This window comes from Sebastes umbrosus, chromosome 2 (genome assembly GCF_015220745.1).
Source record: "Sebastes umbrosus isolate fSebUmb1 chromosome 2, fSebUmb1.pri, whole genome shotgun sequence".
NCBI classification, from domain to species: domain Eukaryota; kingdom Metazoa; phylum Chordata; class Actinopteri; order Perciformes; family Sebastidae; genus Sebastes; species Sebastes umbrosus.
Genome location: NC_051270.1, coordinates 2,137,979 through 2,158,521, shown reverse-complemented (window position 1 = coordinate 2,158,521; position 20,543 = coordinate 2,137,979). Strand labels below are relative to the sequence as shown.

Below are 20,543 nucleotides of genomic sequence, written 5' to 3'. Positions count from 1 at the left end.
ATGGTTAGTAGAAACATTACACCTGCTGTAATATGAAGGTGTTCGTAGCAGGTTGATTGATTCTTGATCAGATGTTCCAGATGTTCGCTGTTACATGTGACAACAGCTCCAGAAACGACTAAATAAAGTTAGACGACACACGATCACTCCAGACGTCCTTCAACACAGACGTGAGAAACAACAGCTGACAGGAAACAGCCAAGACACACACACACACACACACACACACACACACACACACACATACACACACACACAGAGAGTCCAGACCAGTGAGGTCACCGTCAGCCATGTCAAGCATAATGTAATTTCACCTCACAATGAGGGGCGTTGAACGGCGTTGAGAGGAAGTCGTTACATGATGTGAGTCTGTGTGAGGTCGTCGTTGTTCCTGTCAACGCGTCCTGATGAATCTCTGCTGGTCAGACACGACGAAGAACTCAAACTTCATCTCATTCACATCGTTTCCTTTCAGCTGTCTGGAGTTACTTTCTCACGTCGTACTCTGAATACAGTGTGTTGTCTTTATTAGTGGTGGAATGTAACTACATGTACTTTTTACTTCACTACATTCATCTGACAGCTTTAGTTCTCCAGATGTGTTGATGTTGAGTGTTTGTGATGAACTGAAGGATGAAGAGTTTCTTTATGTGTTGAGAAAATCCTTCTGAAGCTAAATAAACTCTTTAAAAAAGCCTCTTGGATCAGCTGGAAAATGCATCGTCACAAAGCTGAAAACATCAGAGATACGTGGTTCTCACAGGACAGCGACGCTACGAACATATGATGATCTTATAGACCATGATGCATTGCTGTAGATTAAACTCACCAACAGGATATAAAGGAGTTAAAATGCAACATACACATTAATGCAGCAGTGATAGTAATCCAGAAACATCAGATAGAAAAGCCAACGTGACGCCATCGTCTCTCAAATCGCGCCGCCACACTACCAGAATGCATTGCAGGGCTGTTTACATAGACAATGAATGGGAAGCGTGGAAAGGACGGAGCCTGTGGACATGTACCATTACTTTTGGACGGACTAGGGACGTGTTAATATACACTTGTTACATGCATAGTGTCCTTTAAAATAAACTTTAAGTTGAAGTTAGGTTTAGGCAACACAACCACAAGGTTAGGAAACGGTCGTGGATGATGTTAACTTCACTGACTAGCAACTCACGGGACGGGACTGACGATACCGACGAGTCACGTGACAAAAGACTGATGTGACAAAATAAGTCAGTAGTAATACCACATCACTGCTCCGATCGTCGAATAATGCTGCAGGTGGGTTTACGTTGCAGTTTTTTGAAAGCCTGGTTCATCACATACTGTTGCTAAAGGATGTGCCGGTTTCCAGTGCCGAGGGGCTCTAGCGAGAGCCTTTCACGTTATTTACGTTACTTGAAGGCCACCGTAGTTCTCTGGTAAGGATGACCTCTAAGCGAGGAGAACGGCGTTACCACGGTTTTGCACTCGGCAGTTCACGTTACCGCCGTCTTGGAAAGGGAGGAGTAAGCGGAGGGGAACTCAGTTGGTTGCAATCTGCAACCACACCTCTAGATGTCTCCAAATCCTACACACTGTACCTTTCATTACTTTAAGTACATGTTGCTGATAATACTTTTTTCTTAAGTAAGGTTTTGCATGCAGGACTTTTATTTGTAGTGGAGTATTTTCACAGTGTGGTATACTCTGAATACTTCTTCCACCACTGGTCTTGGTGATCATTTAAATGTCCTCCTTGCAGCTGAAACAGTCAAAGCCTCCAACTGTTAACGAGTCTACATGTCCTCAGCTCTATGAAGCTGAACTTAGCTGCTACTTTGAGCTAAATGCTAACATGACGACCAACATAAATGATGGCTAAATTTATAAAAAGTAAGTTATAGAAGCATCCTTTCATATCTGCGGCTCCGGCTGCTGCATGCAGGTTGTGTTTTAATGGATCGGTCGTTGAAATGCAGCGTGAGTCGCTCTGTGAGTCCGTTGGGCTTTCAGCTCGACTCTCTGCTGAAGCTGGTTCTTCCTGCATGGACAGGAGGAGGCGATGTAGCATGGAGGACCTCACCTGGAGCTACCGACATCACTGTAAAATGTCCCAACGGCAGGCAGCGTGTTTGTTATTCTGTATGCGCTGAGACCCTGGAGTCTTCCTCCTCCTCCTCCTCCTCCTCCTCCTCCTCGTCCTCCTCCTCTGCAGCTTCACAACAAGAGGATTCATTCTGCATGTAGAGTGAAGGTTTGGGTTTCTGTGTTTTCTTTCTTTACAGTAATATGTGGAGTGAAACGTTGCAATGAGCTCATTTTGTCATTAAAGTGTATATATGTGTATAATGTGTTTAAAGTGTGTTTTTGTTTTTCCATCTCGTTAAGCTTCACTTCCCTCCATCAGCTGAAACATCAACACTGACAGAGAAGAAGAAGAAGAAGAAGAAGAAGAAGAAGAAGAAGAAGAAGAATAAGAAGAAGGTCGTGTATAGAGGGTTATCCACAAATTGCGAAATCTGATTTGAAATCTGCAAAAAACTCTCGCTAGACTCGCTGCCTGACGACCTTTACTAACCTTAACTATTCTAGATCAATGAGGAGAAGAAGAAGAGTATTGGTGATATCCTAAACATTTGTTTCTGATCATATTGTGTCTTTCTTCTGTTGCATCACCTGAGTGGGCGCTGAGTACTGAGTGGGAGAGAAGCACCAGAGATGGATTCAGTTCAGTGATATGAAGTAACTCACGCTCTCTCTCATTAACATCAACGTTCTCTTTAGGGACGTCCTCCACCAAAGAAACTCTTAGTCGACTAATCGATTACTGGATTTAATCGACACATCTGTAAAACTGAGTTTCTCCACAAAGAATCACACAAAAGCACCACTTTAAATCTGGTGACTCATTCAGCGTTCAATTGTACTCAGCTCCGTCCTCTCGTGTCACTTCTGGTTGCAAAAAAACAAGATGGCGATGGACAAAAACCAAGATGGTGACGGACAACAACCAAGATGGCGATGGACAAATACCCAAGATGGCGATGGCCAAAAACCAAGATGGTGACGGACAACAACCAAGATGGCGATGGACAAATACCCAAGATGGCGATGGCCAAAAACCAAGATGGCGATGGCCAAAAACCAAGATGGTGACGGACAACAACCAAGATGGCGATGGACAAATACCCAAGATGGCGATGGCCAAAAACCAAGATGGTGACGGACAACAACCAAGATGGCGATGGACAAATACCCAAGATGGCGATGGACAAAAAAAACAGGATGGCGAGGGACAAAAATCAAGATGGTGACGGACAACAACCAAGATGGCGATGGACAAATACCAAGATGGCGATGGACAAATACCAAGATGGTGATGGCCAAAAAAACAAGATGGCAATGGACAAAATGCCAAACTCAAGGCTTCAAAACGGCAGTCCACAAACCAATGGATGATGTCACGTGACTACGTCCACTTCTTACAGTCTACGCAGTCGACTGCGACCAAAAGGAGCGATTAGTCGACTCATCGTCTCCGAGCCGGCGCCGTTAGTTTCTAGTTTGTTAAAGAAAAGCTCCTTTTTATTCCACATCATCAAACTGAATGTCTCACTCACAACAGAGACACTAATCTACCCCCCGCCTGCTCCTCCGTGGGCGACCTTCCTTCTTTCCAGAGTCCTTCACGCTCGCAGCTCCTCCTGTCAGGGTTCATACATCAGACGCCTGCGGCGGGCCTCGCTGCACCCGTCACATGTGACAGGGGAACACGCTGAGGTAATGGACGGCGATGGAGCTCGACTCAACTCACAACTCTCCGGTCCACGTCTCCTCCGACCAACAAGACACAGCGAGAATCTCAATTTCAGCGGCGGTGGACGGCTGATTGGAGACAGACAAGCTGTCACGCCGGATGGCAGCTGATGTTTTGGGGTCGGAGGGAGAAGAAGAAGTATTTGTATGCAGAGTTTGTTTTTTGTTTGACTTCTGAGGAAAGGCTGAAATGTTTTATCTCATCTGTGGTCTGACATTTCTGTTTGTCTGCACCATGTGTCTCTCGGTATTAACCAGACTGTTTTTATGACCTTAACGCAGGAAGACAAACACACACACTTCGTCACATATACAGTCTCTGATCTGGAGTTTAAAGAGGACCTATTATGCTTTTGTGCTTTTCCCCTTTTCCTTAAATGTGTCTTTTTGTGCATGTAAAAGGTCTGTTAAGTTACAAAGTCCAAAGTCCACGCCGAAGGGAGTTAAAGTGTCAGTAGTCAGTATATTTTTGGCATCATTGTGCAAAAGTCCCATAATAACCTTTCAGCATATTGTAATTCAAGTGTTCTGAGAGAAAACTAGACTTCTGCTCCTCCTCATGGCTCTGTTTTCAGGCTTTAGAACATCTAGCCCGTGACGGGAGACTTTGACCAATCACAGGTCATTGCAGAGAGAGAACGTTCCTATTGGCTGTGCTCCAGTCATGTGACCGTAACTTGGTGTTCCTTCAACAGATTTCACAATGGCTGCGGCATCACAAACGTTCTCATTTTACAGCTAAACCGTGCACTACAAGATGATTCTGAAAACATCTGAGGAGAGAAATAGACATTAACGTAACAGAATATTGATTCATATTTGATCAGCGCTGTCTAGTTTGACCGTTTGGTTGGAGTTCGCGAGTGATTGACAGCCGGCTCTCATAGACGGCAGCTGGACAGCAGACCTCAGATCAGCTCTTATTGCTTGTTTTCTTCCGGTCTGTGAAATCTTGCAGATGCCGTTAGGAGCACCGGAGGACACAGAGGAACATGATGTTTTTCAGGTTACCTGTTTCATGTTCTACTGTCACGATATAGCTACTGTTTTATATATAAAAATAACTTCTTTTTTTATCATATCTGCTCCGATCTCGCATACTTCAGCTTTAATCTGTGTTTCCAGGGTCTAAATTAAGTACCGGGAACATTTTTCGGAAACCTTTTACCCTCCAAAAAAGGCCCTGGTAAAGATTTAGCGTTATTTGAACATTAAAGCATGTACACATGTTCTAATAGAAACCCAAAATACAAGTATGCACCTAAAATAAGCCTAATAGATCTTCTCTAAGTATTTTGTAAATCTGAAGTTTCCGTAAAAGAAGCCGCTGCAGCTTTTGTACTTCCAGAGAAAGTATGATGAGCTGGAGATAAATCCCAGAGATGTGTTATGGTTTCCCCACTGTGCCTGGCTCTCTCACCCACTGTGAGAGCGGGAAGTCTGCTGCATTATTTAAAAATCAGCCTCCAGTCCATCTGGGCCTCTGAACCGCTGCAGGTCGAGCAGAAAACAAAACTGTTAATCTGTGACGAGGAGAGAAGGTGCCTCAGAAGTAGAAATGTGGGCCACACACGATGAGGAAGGTGGTGAAGTTTCACTCGTCTTCATCGCCGGAGCTCCCCGGTGTCCACATGTTCCTCCAGATGTTGTTCTTCTGTCAGCGGAGGGCACAGAGGTGTTCAAACCTCTCTGCAGTTCCACTCAGCTGTTTCCTAAAAAAACTCCTTCACACAGAAACACCCGGCTGGGTTGTTGAAATATGATGTTCAGAAAGAGCCAATCATGTTTACTGCACAAAGTAAAGGAAGAAAAAATAATCTTTATACACTTTATTTGTGCAGCACCTTTCAAATATCTGCAGATCAAAGTGCAAAAATAATGTTTAAACAAATAAGGACGGAACCTGCCAAAATAAATAAATAAATAAATAAATAAATAAATAAATATATAAATAAATAAATAAATAAATGACTCAATAAATATGTCATTAAATGTAGCAAAAATAATATTAAAAAGGAATTTAGTGATTAATTAATTAATTGATAAAATGTGACATGAATGGATATTTCTGTATTAATTTGCTTCTTTATTTATCTTTGTATAAATTATATTATTTATTTACTCTTCTGTTTAATTTTCTTATTTTTTTTTTTAATTTTTGAAATGTATATATTTATTTTTGCATCTATTTTTCATTTATTAATTTATTTATGCATTTATTTTCATTCATTTATTTTTGCATAATTTTTTTATTTATTTAATATTTATTTTGAATTGTATTTATTTATTTATGCATGATTTTCTTTGCATTTCACCCCTTATTTATTTCCTCAAACTTATTTATTTCTGTTTTCTTTTCTTTGCACAAAATAAATTTATTGAATCATTTATTTATTCATATTTTTTTTTATTTTAGCAGGTTCCGTCCTCCATAAAAAGGTGGTAAACAACATTAAAATACAATAAAAGAAGGTAGATTTATAGTAATTTTATAATAGAAAATAAGATTAAATTAAATACGAAATAAAATTGCAGTGAGATTCTAATAAAAGCCAGTATACAGACTTCAAGCAAGAATAAAAAAGGACCTTATAAATTACAAAAATCAATTCTAAAAGAGGCAGGAAGCTGATTTAAAGATGCTAAAATAGTTGTGTAGTATATTCACTTTTACTTGTTTTTTGTTAAAACTCTGCTGCATTTTGTGGAAGCTGTAGTCTGTCAGTTAAAAGAGAGTAGAGAGAACATAAATCAATCTCTTTGCATCATTAAGAGAAATATATTTTGACTTTTGCAGCTTTTTTCAGGATGTTTTGTGGATTAAGCTGCAAAAAGGGATCCAAAATAAACTGTGTGGAGCATCTAATGACCAACCAGGAGCAGGTCACCTTGCCCAGAGGCATCACGGCTGCACTGGCCCATCAACCACAGCTGCAGCCGTCAATTAGAGCGAAGCCAGAAACACAGAGTGGCGAGGAGGGAGGACTCCATGTGTCATCCTCTTTATCTCTGCCCTCATTTCAGATTCTTCACTTGTTTCCATGCAGCCGAGAGTGATGGCTTCCCACGTTTAGCTGCTGCAGATTAGCATATACTTCTCTGAGCCGAGAGCAGATTCAACATCAGGACACGAGCAGCACAAACTGAGTCTTTAGAGGTCACTCTGTAGTTTTAATGTTCCACTTTGTAGTTTTAATATGTCACTTTGTAGCTTTAATATTCCACTTTGTAGTTTTAATGTTCCACTTTGTAGTTTTAATGTTTCACTTTGTAGCTTTAATATTCCACTTTGTAGTTTTAATGTTCCACTTTGTAGTTTTAATGTTTCACTTTGTAGCTTTAATATTCCACTTTGTAGTTTTAATGTTTCACTTTGTAGTTTTAATGTTTCACTTTGTAGTTTTAATGTTTCACTTTGTAGTTTTAATGTTTAGAGTTAGTAAACTTGTGTTTGGTGGATTATTTCTCTGTTGTTACAATGCTAATTGTCATTGTATTTTACAGGGTTGTAAAGCCTGTTTATTTACCTCCACAATGATGTCCAACTTGTAAGGATCCTGTATTTGTGGATGAGCAGCACAGCTGATTATGTGGGGAGCGCCCAAGAATAATTTGCCAAAATGCTCTGCCAATGTTTAACAGTGTATTCTCCTGTTGGTATTGACTCTTGTTTTGAGTTGGTTGGTGGATTGGATGATTGAACTCTCTATCGGTAACATTAGCAACATAAACAGGCTTTCCAACAATGTAAAATACAATGCCAATTAGCATTGTAACAACAGAGAAATAATCCACCAAACACAAGTTTCCGAACTTTGTTTTCCCCAGTTTATTACATTAATAATAAATAATAAACAGAAATGACAGGTCACACATTTTTGGTGTGACACCTGTTCCGGATATATAAAAAAAAAAATTAAAAAAAGAAAGAAACATTTTGGAAAATTACAAAAAAAAAAAAAAATTCCGGATGTAGTTTTATTCTGAAGTGCTGCACCGGAAGCTAGTGTGTAGTTCACTGTCTAGCTTCCCGGTGGTTTAAATGAGACCGTGAACGTTCCCAGCAGCTCACAGTGAACACACCGTCTAACGGCTACAGTCCACCGTCTACCGGCTCTCTACCGGCTCTCTACCGGCTCTTCACCGGCTGTTTACCGGCTCTCTTCAGCTGCTGGAGGCGGTAATGTTGGTTTTAAGAGTTTGTTGGATTTATTAGTTTGTCCGGATAAAATCAGCTTCACTTCTACAACCGATAAAGAGACGTTTAGGAGAAAGAAGCTCATCTTTTAACGGTAAGTTACAGCGGTTTATATGTTTAACGTTACTCAGGTTCACTCCTCAGGTTCACTCCTCAGGTTCACTAACTACTGCTACTGCTGCTGCTGCTGCTGGAGGTCTGATATTAACCTCTAGATCAGGGGTCAGGGGTCAGAGGTCAGCAACCTGCAGCTTTTCAGCTCCTCTTATAATTATAAATATTATAAAAAAATGAATGGAAATGAATAATAAATGTTTACGTTTTCATTTTTATTTATCATTGTTGTAGTCTATGGTACGAGTATTAGGGCCACATTGAGGAAAAAAGATAAACTGAGATTTAGAGAATAAATTCATAATATTATGAGAATAAAGTCATAATATTATGAGAATAAAGTCATAATATTAAGAGAATAAAGTCATAATATTATGAGAATAAAGTCATAATATTATGAGAATAAAGTCATAATATTAAGAGAATAAAGTCATAATATTATGAGAATAAAGTCATAATATTATGACAATAATGTCATAATATTAAGAGAATAAAGTCATAATATTATGAGAATAAAGTCATAATATTATGAGAATAAAGTCATAATATTATGAGAATAAAGTCATAATATTAAGAGAATAAAGTCATAATATTATGAGAATAAAGTCATAATATTATGAGAATAAAGTCATAATATTATGAGAATAAAGTCATAATATTATGACAATAATGTCATAATATTAAGAGAATAAAGTCATAATATTACGAGAATAAAGTCATAATATTATGAGAATAAAGTCATAATATTATGAGAATAAAGTCATAATATTATGAGAATAAAGTCATAATATTACATGAATAAAGTCATAATATTAAGAGAATAATGTCATAATATTATGAGAATAAAGTCATAATATTATGAGAATAAAGTCATAATATTATGAGAATAAAGTCATAATATTACATGAATAAAGTCATAATATTAAGAGAATAATGTCATAATATTATGATAATAAAGTCATAATATTAAGAGAATAAAGTCATAATATTAAGAGAATAATGTCATAATATTATGAGAATAAAGTCATAATATTACGAGAATAATGTCATAATATTATGAGAATAAAGCCATAATATTATGAGAATAATGTCATAATATTATGAGAATAAAGTCATAATATTACATGAATAAAGTCATAATATTACATGAATAAAGTCATAATATTAAGAGAATAATGTCATAATATTATGATAATAAAGTCATAATATTAAGAGAATAAAGTCATAATATTAAGAGAATAAAGTCATAATATTAAGAGAATAAAGTCATAATATTATGAGAATAAAGTCATAATATTAAGAGAATAAAGTCATAATATTAAGAGAATAAAGTCATAATATTAAGAGAATAAAGTCATAGTATTATGAGAATAAAGTTGTAGTATTAAGAGAATAAAGTCATAATATTAAGAGAATAATGTCATAATATTATGATAATAAAGTCATAATATTAAGAGAATAAAGTCATAATATTATGAGAATAAAGTCATAGTATTATGAGAATAAAGTTGTAGTATTAAGAGAATAAAGTCATAGTATTATGAGAATAAATTCATAATATTACGAGAATAAAGTCATAATATTAAGAGAATAAAGTCATAATATTATGATAATAAAGTCGTAATATTACGAGAATAAAGTCATAGTATTATGAGAATAAAGTCATAATATTACATGAATAAAGTCATAATATTACGAGAATAAAGTCGTAATATTACGAAAAAAAAGTCGTAATATTACGAAAATAAAGTCGTAATATTACGAGAATAAAGTCATAATATTACGAGAAAAATGTCATTATATTATAAAGTAGTAATTTTACGTGTAATTTTCTTTTTTTCTCGTAAAGTTATGACTTTATTCTCATAATATTGTGACTTTATTCTGTAAATCTCAGATGTTTTTTCCCTCAATGTGGCTCTAATACTCTGTAGAACATTTGCTCTCTTTGGCCCTCACTGCATTAGACTTATATAATATAAACTTAGACTATAAACTGTTACCTTCATCACAATGATCACATGTTTTACGGCTCTAGACAGATTTTTGCCTAAAATATCTCTTGAGATAGTAAAGGTTGCTGACTCCTGGATGGTCTAACTGCTATCTTAATTATGTAAAACAACTCTAAATTAACGAGTTTAAACAGCTGTTTGCTACATTCACCAACTGGTTAATATTTAATCACAGTTCAGTGTTGATTTGTGAGCGTTAAAACTTAACAGTTGGTTTAAAACAGTGATAGAAAACAATAAAATACAACTTTACTAGTGTGAACGAGGCTAATTTACATGGAATAGATCACACAAGCTGCTTTATGAGAACTGAAGCATATTTTATTAAAGAAAAGTTTACACCTTTTGGGGTGTTAAAGTGTCTAAAGATGAATAACATAAAGTTGTAAATTTAAAATAACACTGAAACCACAGTTAAGTGTTTATTTTATCATTGAGACTATATTTAATTTAACTGTGTTATCTGTGAATATTTTAGTTTTATGTTTATTAATCAAATTATATTTTTAATCATATAAACAATAGAACCTGACTGATAAATCAGTCTGACCCATATTATTTGCCGATATTAACTTGTGACATAAATATATCTATATATGTATCGACATGTCAGTGACAATTGAAGTATAAAAATGCAAAGTATACTGTATGTTTGAGGTCCATTAAATAAGAGATAAGTTTATATATACAACACATATTTTTCTCACAATAAACAAAATGAAGGGAAGCCTCATAAAAGTGTTTGTTTACATTATGAAGGGCTGCAACTAATTGGATTATTACTGGATTATTTTCATTATCAAATGCTGATTATTTTACCAATTAATTTATTAGTTGTTTGCTTTAAGTTACGCAACTGTGATCTTTTCCTAAACCTAACTGAGTAGTTTTGTTGCCTAAGCCTAACCAAGTCAATCTATTCCTAAGCTTAACTAAGTCGTTTTATTTTGAAAAGACTGGAGCGGAAATTGACTCATGCGTCACATGTTGCTGGACATTCGTAGGAAAAAGCACGATAAATACGTTGTTGAAAGTCGTGTTGAGCGTCACGAAAAAAAGGGAAATTTGTGTCTATGTACACAAATCTAATAGATTAAATGTTGTAACTAACTGAGTTGATGGGCTGCAAATATCGTGTTGGATGGAATATCAAAATTATTCTGAAATGTATAAACATAGAGAATGCAGTAGTATCAGCAAACATAAACAAATATAACTAGAAAACTTGTGTATTACCAGAACTCAATATTACTGCAAAGTCCCATGGAGAAAGTCCCAGTAAACCACCACAGACAGTTGGAATATTATAGTATTAAGAGCAGTTTATGTGACTTTTTAATGTTTCCCGTCTGTATTTGTGCAGAAAACCACCTCCTCTGTTGACAATCCACCAGCCAGCTTTATTTTTAGAGCAAAATAAAAAACCTCCAAACGAGGGTTGATTAACTGGCATGGCGACCGGTCCAGTCGCCAAACGAGCATTTGGCTGGTGGTCGTTGGTACTTTCACACGTCGTGAGTCTTCGCATCACACACACTGACCCGTTCCATCATTTACAGTTTCTACTCAGAGCTTCAGCTGCCAGAATCTTTTTTTTATATATTTTCTGTGTGAAATTTTCTCTGCGTTGTGTATAAGAGAGTTTGGCACATTAATGTGCACCATCTGCATGAAATATAATGTTTCGAACAGGATCATGTTCATCAGCGGTGCCAAAAAGAGACGTGTTACATGTCTTATATGTTCACATAATGAGGCAAATGTTAGTAAAAGCCTTGCTGGCGTTTCATTGTTGCTCTGTTGTGTTGTTTGCTTTATGCTTTAGGGCTGACACTGAGATTATTTTTTATCATTGCACAATCTGTTGTTAGTTTTATTAATAATTAATGAAGTCTCTAAAATGTCAGAAAATATTAAAAAAATGTCCATTGTGAGACCATGTGATGTCTGCAACGATCCAAAACTCAAATATATCAGATTTAAAATGATGTAAAACTGCAAAAAATGCTTTACAATAACATTTTGGTCTGTCTGTCAGTTGGTCCACCACTTTGGTCTCGATATTTCAACAATTCCTTCGCAGACTTTTGGAGTAATACTACTAACAAACAAACAAACAAACCAACAAACCAACGCCGGTGAAAACATAACCTCCTTCCCAGGCCTTCGACCTTGGCGGAGGTAAAAATGAACACAGACTACCGCCACCTGCTGGTGTGAAGAGTTATTTCCTCTCACGCAGGCGCAGAACGTACGTGCTAACTGGCCGTCGGCTGTAGGCTTTGCGGTGTGTTCACGTGCAACTTGTTGGCCAAAAAAAAGGTGACATGAGGCGACGCAACGGTCGGCCTTCGTCGGGTTGGTGTGTCTGGGCCTTTAGCCTTGTTGCTTGATAAGTGATTAATTGATCAAAATTGTTGCTGATTAATTTTCGGTCAATCGACTAATCAACTATTGGTTCCAGACGTCTCTCCGTGTCCTGACTCTAAAAGCTGTCAAATAACGGCAGAAATAATCTTTAATAAAACATCGACATGGCGTTAAAGTCCTCTCAGATACAGTTCAGCCACAAGACAAGTTTTCCTTCTTGTTGTTGCCTCTCTCGTTGCTATCGCTCTCACCACCTCCACATCCTCAGAGCTCAGGTCGTGTCTTCGGAGGACGCCAACGGGCGTTGTGGCGAGGGGGAACCACAGGTCCATCTGTCCCTTCCCTTCATGTGCAGCGCTGAGGCACTTAGTCTATTTGTAGATCACAGCACGGCTGCTGTGGCCTGACAAAAGGACTGACGAGGCTCAGGGGGAGCGATCCTCCAGGACGGGCTGTTACTTTACTTCCCATCATGCCTACAGAGGAGCGTCTCGGGGGGGAAAACTGAGGGAGGAGCTGCTGGTTGGACGGAGGTCGAGCTCTGACGAATAAAGACCTGCAGTACTGAGACGTCTGAGGAAAACATCAGGCTGACGGTTTATTCTGTATTTAGTCAAAGCAGGAATAATTAATGATTATAGGGCTGTAAATAATGATTCTTTTCTACATCACTTAATCTACCGGTTGTTTTCTCAATTCATCGTGACTTGTTTAGTCTGTAAAATGTCAGAAAATAGTGAAAAATGACCAACAGTCTGAAATACAAAGATATTCAGTTGATATAAAACAGAGAAAAGCTGCAAATTCTGACATTGAAGAAACTGTATTGATTAATTGATTAATCGTTTCAGCTCTATTTGATCGGCAGAAAATTCGTCAGACTAAACGACTATTTGGAAAATGTCACCCTGGACTCAAGGAAATCTCTAGGAAGGTGTTTTTTTACTTTTTTTATTAGCATTTTATACCTCAAACAATTCATTTATTAGTCCAACAAAATCATTAACAAATAATTGGTCCACAGACATTTAATCGGGAGCTGATAATTGATTAGTTGTTTAACTAATTTTTCCAGGAAAAAACAAATTTGCTGCGTTTATTATGTCATGAATTGAATATTCTGTAGGATTTTTGAAGAGTTGATCGGACAAAACAACTCAAGGATGCACCGATTTACCGGCCGAACATCGGTATCGGCCGATATTTTGCCTTGTTGACTGCCAGCGGCTTATCGGCAAATAAGATGACATTCGCCGACGGCGGTGGCCGATGTTTATCTGTTGTGTTGCATCAATTTTGCGCCGGCTGAATGTTGTGTTGGTTATATATATATATATAACAGTAACCAGCTGCTGATTCAGAGAAGAAGCCCGCTGTCATGACATGACGACGGGCGCCGTGCGCTGTACAAATAAAAGTGAAAGAACACTCGCTTTTACATTTAATTACATTTAATTCATGTTTTACAAAACCAATAGTATTGTTGATCTGTGTACTGAAGCATTCTTCTCATTGAGTAGGTAGTTGTGGTGTAAAGCAGCTAAAAAGGCTTTTGAACCAGTTATTTAAAAAAAAAAAAAAAAAGAATATTTTTCTTGTGAAAATCGAAGTTTGTTTCATAAATTTGTATGTTTGAATTTGTGCTCATTCACAGACAGCGTAATGAAATGCTGAATGAAACAGTTCAGTTATTTTTTTATAATGAAGAGTTTTGTTTCCCAGCGCAAAAGGGGAATAAATAACATCAAAAACTACATAAACAAAAACAACAGTATCGGCGTAATTGTTATTTTAACCATCGGTATCGGCCCAGAATTTTTCAATAATAATAATAATAATAATAAATAGTCGGTCCACAGAAAGTTGATCAGGAGCTGATAATTAATGAATTGCTTCAATAATTTTTCAAGCAAAACTGTAATTTACTTTTTTTTTATCATCATGAATTTAATATTTTTTGGGGATTTCGGACAAAACAAGCAGTTATGATCTGCATTTTTCATTATTCTCTGGCAGTTAAAGATTAAACGATAATGAATTAATCAATCAATTGGAAAATAATCAACAGATTTAAAGAAAAGAGTTGCAGCCCTACTTGTTTTTGTCCAGAAGAAGCTGAGAAACCAACTTAAATTTGATCTATTTGATCGTCTAAACCAGTTCTTTCTGCGTATGTATGATCCTTTTTAAACTTAAATGTGGACATGAGTTGTGAGCAGCTCAACCAAAGTGTGATATTAACTTATCGGCTTTGTGTTGTTTGAAGGATTGTGTAGAAGAAGAAGTAAAGTATAAGAAAAACTACATAAAAATAAGATAAAAGTTTTTTTTTTTCTTTAACCATGTGTTGACCCGTCAGATTTCTGCTAATGAGAAATTAGTGCTAATGAGTGAATCTGGTAGAAAGGAAGAAGGAAGAGGGTCGTTTCCCTGATTCATTGATTCAATTAGGAGTCTTCAACACGACCTTTTCTCCTCAGACATGCTGCAGACACATAAAGCTCTTTCAAAAGGTTTCTAGTTTTAACGAGATTAAATTCAGTCAAAGTGAATTAAAAAGCAGATGGTCAGAGCGACCTCGACCCCGACCCCCAAACTCCGCTCCGTCGCACCACGAGGGGCTTTTACAGCTTGTCGGTTTCCTGGTGGTCTTTTCTCTAAAACTCAGTTTGAGTTTCTGTGTTAGTCCACCAAACAAAACATTCACTGTTTAACTGAAGCTGTGTGTGAGATAGAGTTAAGATATTTAAGATGAAAAAGAGCTTCACAATAAATAAGCAATGGAAGATATAAATAAATATAAATACAAAGCGGAGATATGATATTTGAATAAACATGAAATAAAGATAAGTGAGAATATAAATAAAGAGAGATGAGACAAATCAGCACCAGCTGGAGCATCAATAAAATACCTTAGAGAGAAAAAAACAACTTTTAATATGAGATTTAAATATTCAACAGCTTCATGAGAAAAGTTGGCAAACGTTTAATCGACATAAACTTTATAAAACGTTTGTCCTCTGAAGACCTGAAGGGGTCAAACATTTAATTGTTAAATGGTGGGTCAAAGTTTCTTCATGCTAAAAAAGTGGTAAAAAATATTTAATTTGAATTTCCTGAATCTGATTGTGATCATGATATAATCACTGTCAATCGATTGAAATATTTCATCGCGAATAATCGCAGGATTGTCCAGAGTTAATTGCGATAAATCGCAAATTAATCACACATTTTTTATCTGTTCAAAATGTACCTTTGAAGGAAAATTTGTAAAGTATTTAAGCGTTATTTAACCTCCTTCACAACAAACTAGTATGACATGGTTGGTACCAATAGATTCATTAGGTTTACTAGTTTCATATGATACCAATATCTTCTCTCTAGATTTAAAACTGAGCCCGGTATGGATTGAGTTAATGCGTTTAAGAAATTAGTGGCGTTAAAACAAATTTGCATTATTATCACGTTAAACGTTGACGGTCCTAGTTAAAATTCATTCCTGATTTTTTTTGTATAATTATTGTTTGTGTAGTTACTTATAGAATAAAAACTGTCATTAGTGTTGCAGGTATTTGGTCATGAACCAAAGTATTGTAAAATTTTGTATTTTGACCCAATGAGAGGTCAAAAGATGAAAAGTTATACAATTATTCACTTTCCTGCCGAGAGCAAGATGAGAAGATTGATATCCCTCTTATGTCTAGAAATAGACATTAACATAACATAATATTGATTCATATTTGATCAGCGCTGCCTAGTTTGACCGTTTGGTTGGAGTTCAGAGTGATTGACAGCCGGCTCTCATAGACGGCAGCTGGACAGCAGACCTCAGATCAGCTCTTACTGCTTGTTTTCCTCTGGTCTGTGAAATCTTGCAAGTCAAGGCAGCTTTATTTGTATAACACATTTCAGCAACAGGGCAATTCAAAGTGCTTTACACAAACATTCAAGAACATCGCGACAAAGTGCAAAAGAACATTAAGAAATAATTAAAACAGTCGTAAAAAATAAAAACGTTAAAGATTAGAAAATAAAAACAAGCTAAAAATAAAAGCTAGAATGCAGATGCCGTTAGGAGCACCGTAGGACACCGGAGGAACATGATTTTTCAGGTTACCTGTTTCATGTTCTACTGTCACGCTATAGCGACCGTTTTATAAAAATAACTTTTTAATCACAGTTGCTCCATTCTCGCCTAGTTCAGCTTTAATGCTGTTGATGGTTTGACTTGTGGTTTGTGTTGTATTTTCATCATGTAGAGTTAGTTGGGGTTCATGCAGCAGAACTTTGGACTTCATAGTGATTCAGCAGCTTCTTGACTTCCGTTCACACAGCGAGGAAACGACAGAAAAGCTGTTGTAGCTGGTGGAATATTTTGTGATTGTAAATAGACTTGACATGTTTACGGACGTTCAGCTGTGAAGTCACTCCTGTGTTTAGAAAGGCTGAGCTTGAACTAATTAAACCAGAGAATTTGCAACCTAACCATAATATCCAACAACAGTACATCAGACTTGGCGTGCAGCGCGGTCGCTCTCAGTGCTCTCTGCCACCACCGAATGCTTCGGTAGTTCAGTCACTGCGGTTTATTAAATACAGAAGAAGCGGTGCAGCTGTAACACGGTGGCTAAATCACCAGAGCGCTTTGGCGCCGAGCCACTCGTGCTGTACGCACGCTTTAACACGTGGAGGCCAATAAGTCTGAATATGAGAGAAACCAGCAGTTTATTCTCCCAAACCTGAACCAGATGGCCTCGGCTGTGATGAAGCTGACGTTTCTTTTACACTGCGAGGCAATTACAGCTGCGTGTGTGGTCCTGATCTGGTTCTGGTTCATCTGAGAGTCAGATCAGGTAACTTTAGTCACATTGAATCCTCTTAATAAACAGGAGTTAATAGAAGTTGAGGATGACGATGTGCAGGGCGCTCAGCTGTCTGAGGAGACCGGACGCCTCTCCTCTCCGCCTCTGCATCCACCTCTCGGGGTTCGGGTGTAATTGGGTCTCTGGAGGATTACGTGTCTACCGCTGTGTGCTCGACGTTTCTTACTTTCATCTTTTTTAAAGGTTTGGTTTGTCCCTGAACCGGCTGACAGCTCAGCTCTCTCAAATGGCACCGAGGTGCTGAAGTGTTGGCAGCGATTTGGAATAATTTTCTCTTTTCATCTCACTTCCATCAGGGGTGAAGCTGTTCTTTAGGTTTTAAAGCAATCAGATAACGACTTTTAGTTTGAGACCAGCTCTTGGCGGAGTACTGGAGTTTGATTTTCAGAGTCTATTGTGTCGGTGGGTGTCAGTTTTCACCCTCATTTTATATATTTTTGGAGTCAGTCCCTTAGACAAACTTTTAGTCCCTTGTTTTACTGAGATGTGCAACTATAAATCTGTTGATGCCAGGGTCTGACATTAGCACCCACCTCCCACCAAATGCGGGTAAATTGTCGGCACTGGCGGGTAAAATCGTCAGGCCATCCGCCACTTTGGCAGGCAGGGAAAACGCTAGTGATGGGAACAGAGAACAGTATCCCGTTAAGAACGGGTTCTTAGTTGTCCGATTCTTTGGCATCTCATGCGTCCGTGTCTATCGATTCCTCTGATGGTACGTGTCCACCGGGGTGTTTTTATCGCGAGGGCACGCGCCACTTCCCAGCATTGGACGCGTGGTGGTCTGCCGCTAGACACAACACAATCGACACCTGATTGGACGAACGCTTCCCCTCCGTGGGCTTCTGCTCCCAGCTTTCAAACCGGAAACAATATGGAGGCTCGTTTGGAAACTTTCTTCTCTTATTTCACAAAAATAGTTCACTGAAATGTGTTTCTGAAACATTTGAGGTGAGAAATAATCCATGGAGTTGCTGAATCTGTCTTTATTTTCGATCAACAACGTCAATTTTAAAAGATTCTCTGGAGTTTCGAGAGGCGGCGAGTCGCGTCAGACGCCCGTGATTTTACATAAAGTAGACTAGACCTCAACTTTATGCAAATAAAGAACGGCCGTCGCGACGCTCCGTCTCTCGAATCGCGCCGCCATAATACCAATGCTTTCCAACAGTTCCGCATGCACAATGACGCATACGTACATTGTATCATGTTTCAGTTTGTTTTGGACCGTAGACACGGCGGAGAGAGAAAAACGCTCAACAGCATGACGCTACTAAACCTGAGGGGATGCATCCTATTTTTTCCCTGATAAAGCGACACTGTGAACAACAAACCTGTGTTGAAATCAGCAGGAGGAGAGTTAGTAACGTTAGCTGTTAGCAGCAGGTGGGCAGCACAATCCAGAGCTACTAACGTTAACGGAGGTGCCATTGAGTTATTATTATGAGGCGTTCAAGCTCTGCTCAGTAAAAATGACAATTGGGCGTAAAGGTAAATTACAACTTTATTATGATGTGTTCAAATGTAATCTCGTAAAATTATTTTTTTGGCGAGAAACTTGAATAAATCCAGTTGTTTTCACAGCAATATAAAATAGATAATAGAGAGGGGATTATGACCTGTTTAACTTCCTGACAACTTGCCAAGATTTTTTTAATAATTATAATCATTTGAATTGTGTGTTTTTATGCAAATAAACACTATAGAGGACAATAACAAAGTACAGTACTGTGTACAGTACCCTCCCTCCCCCGAAAAATAGGGCTCCCCTAGAAGCTATGGTGTAATTTGAACACTATAATTTACCGTGTATATAATGTTTTTTTATGTAAAATATATCGAACATTGAATGACATCAAATCTAAAATGTTATTCCTTCATTTAGCGCAGAGATTTAAAAAGTTGCAGGTAAAATTTCTCAGTGTTCGGAAGTGAATAAAGTGAATTTCCGACCCTGCTTGATGCTCACTTTAAAGACGCAGCAGCAGGCTGTGCCTGAACTTTGAGTTCAGGTGCGTTTGACGGAGCTCGAATCTGCATTTCAAACTGATCATTAAACACTTCAGAGATTAAAAAGAAAAACAGTTTCAGTTCAGCTCTCCTAAAAAACTGCTCAGCTGGTGCAGGATTAGTCACCATCTCACCTCATCTGCACATGAATGTGATTTATTTTTTTTTTTTTTCGTGCTGAGGAAATGAAGTAAGGAGCGGGGAGAAGGGCTGGTTGCTGTGTGGGCAGCGGCGGCTGTCAACAGATTTGGAAGGTCCTCCACATCCGTGAGTCATGTGCCTTCTGTTTGACGGGCGGCATCGTCTGCACTGAAACCTGTAGCTGTACGCAGGAGTACAAAACAATGTGCTGCTCCTACAGTATTACATTATTCAACACAAATATAGTGTATTATTATTTCAGCAAGGTCATTACTTAACATCCACAGAGGGATCCCTCCCACGTTGCTCTTCCAGAAGTTTCCCTACGTTTCTTTTTTATGAGATTTTTTTGTGGAGTTTTTCGTCTTTCAAATTAAAGCTTCAGTAGGCAGTATATTTTTGGCATCATTGGGTCCCATAATAACCTTTCAGCATATTGTAATTCAAGTTTTCTGAGAGATAACTAGACTTCTGCTCCTTCTCATGGCTCTGTTTTCAGGTTGACGAGTCTCCCCTTTACAGACATGCCCACTTTATGATAATCACATGCAGTTTGGGGCAAGTCATAGTCAAGTCAGCACACTGACACACTGACAGCTGTTGTTGCCTGTTGGGCTGCAGTTTGCCATGTTATGATTGGAGCATATTGTTTTATGCTAAATGCAGTACCTGTGAGGGTTTCTGGATCAATATCTGTCATTGTTTTGTGTTGCTAATTGATTTCCAATAATAAATATATACATACATTTATATAAAGCAGCATATTTGTCCACTCCCATGTTGATAAGAGGATTAAATATTTGACAAATCTCCCTTTAAGGTTAATTTTGAACAGGTAAACACTGAGTAAATGTTAAGTGTGATGAATCATAACTACTACTACTACTTGTAATAAATATTTATGTTACAGAGAAATAAATATAGAGAAGTTATAATCACATTTTAATAAAACACAGAGCCCGTCTCTGCATCCTAAAGCTGCATGTTTGGTTGTTTTTGTTA

The 20,543-nt window shown here is 37.7% G+C and overlaps 1 protein-coding gene across 2 annotated transcripts in view; it reads left to right on the top strand.

Annotated features, from left to right (window-relative positions):
* The first annotated feature begins 7,653 nt into the window (after window positions 1-7,653).
* Window positions 7,654-20,543, top strand: part of LOC119502091 (tetraspanin-18-like) — a 38,576-nt gene continuing 25,686 nt past the window's right edge. Inside the window, exon 1 of one of the 2 annotated variants that reach the window (XM_037792963.1) lies at window positions 7,654-8,102. The gene's annotated coding sequence lies outside the window, so the exon portion shown is untranslated. The remainder of the gene's footprint in view (window positions 8,103-20,543) is intronic. The other variant, XM_037792976.1, reaches the window with a different exon arrangement.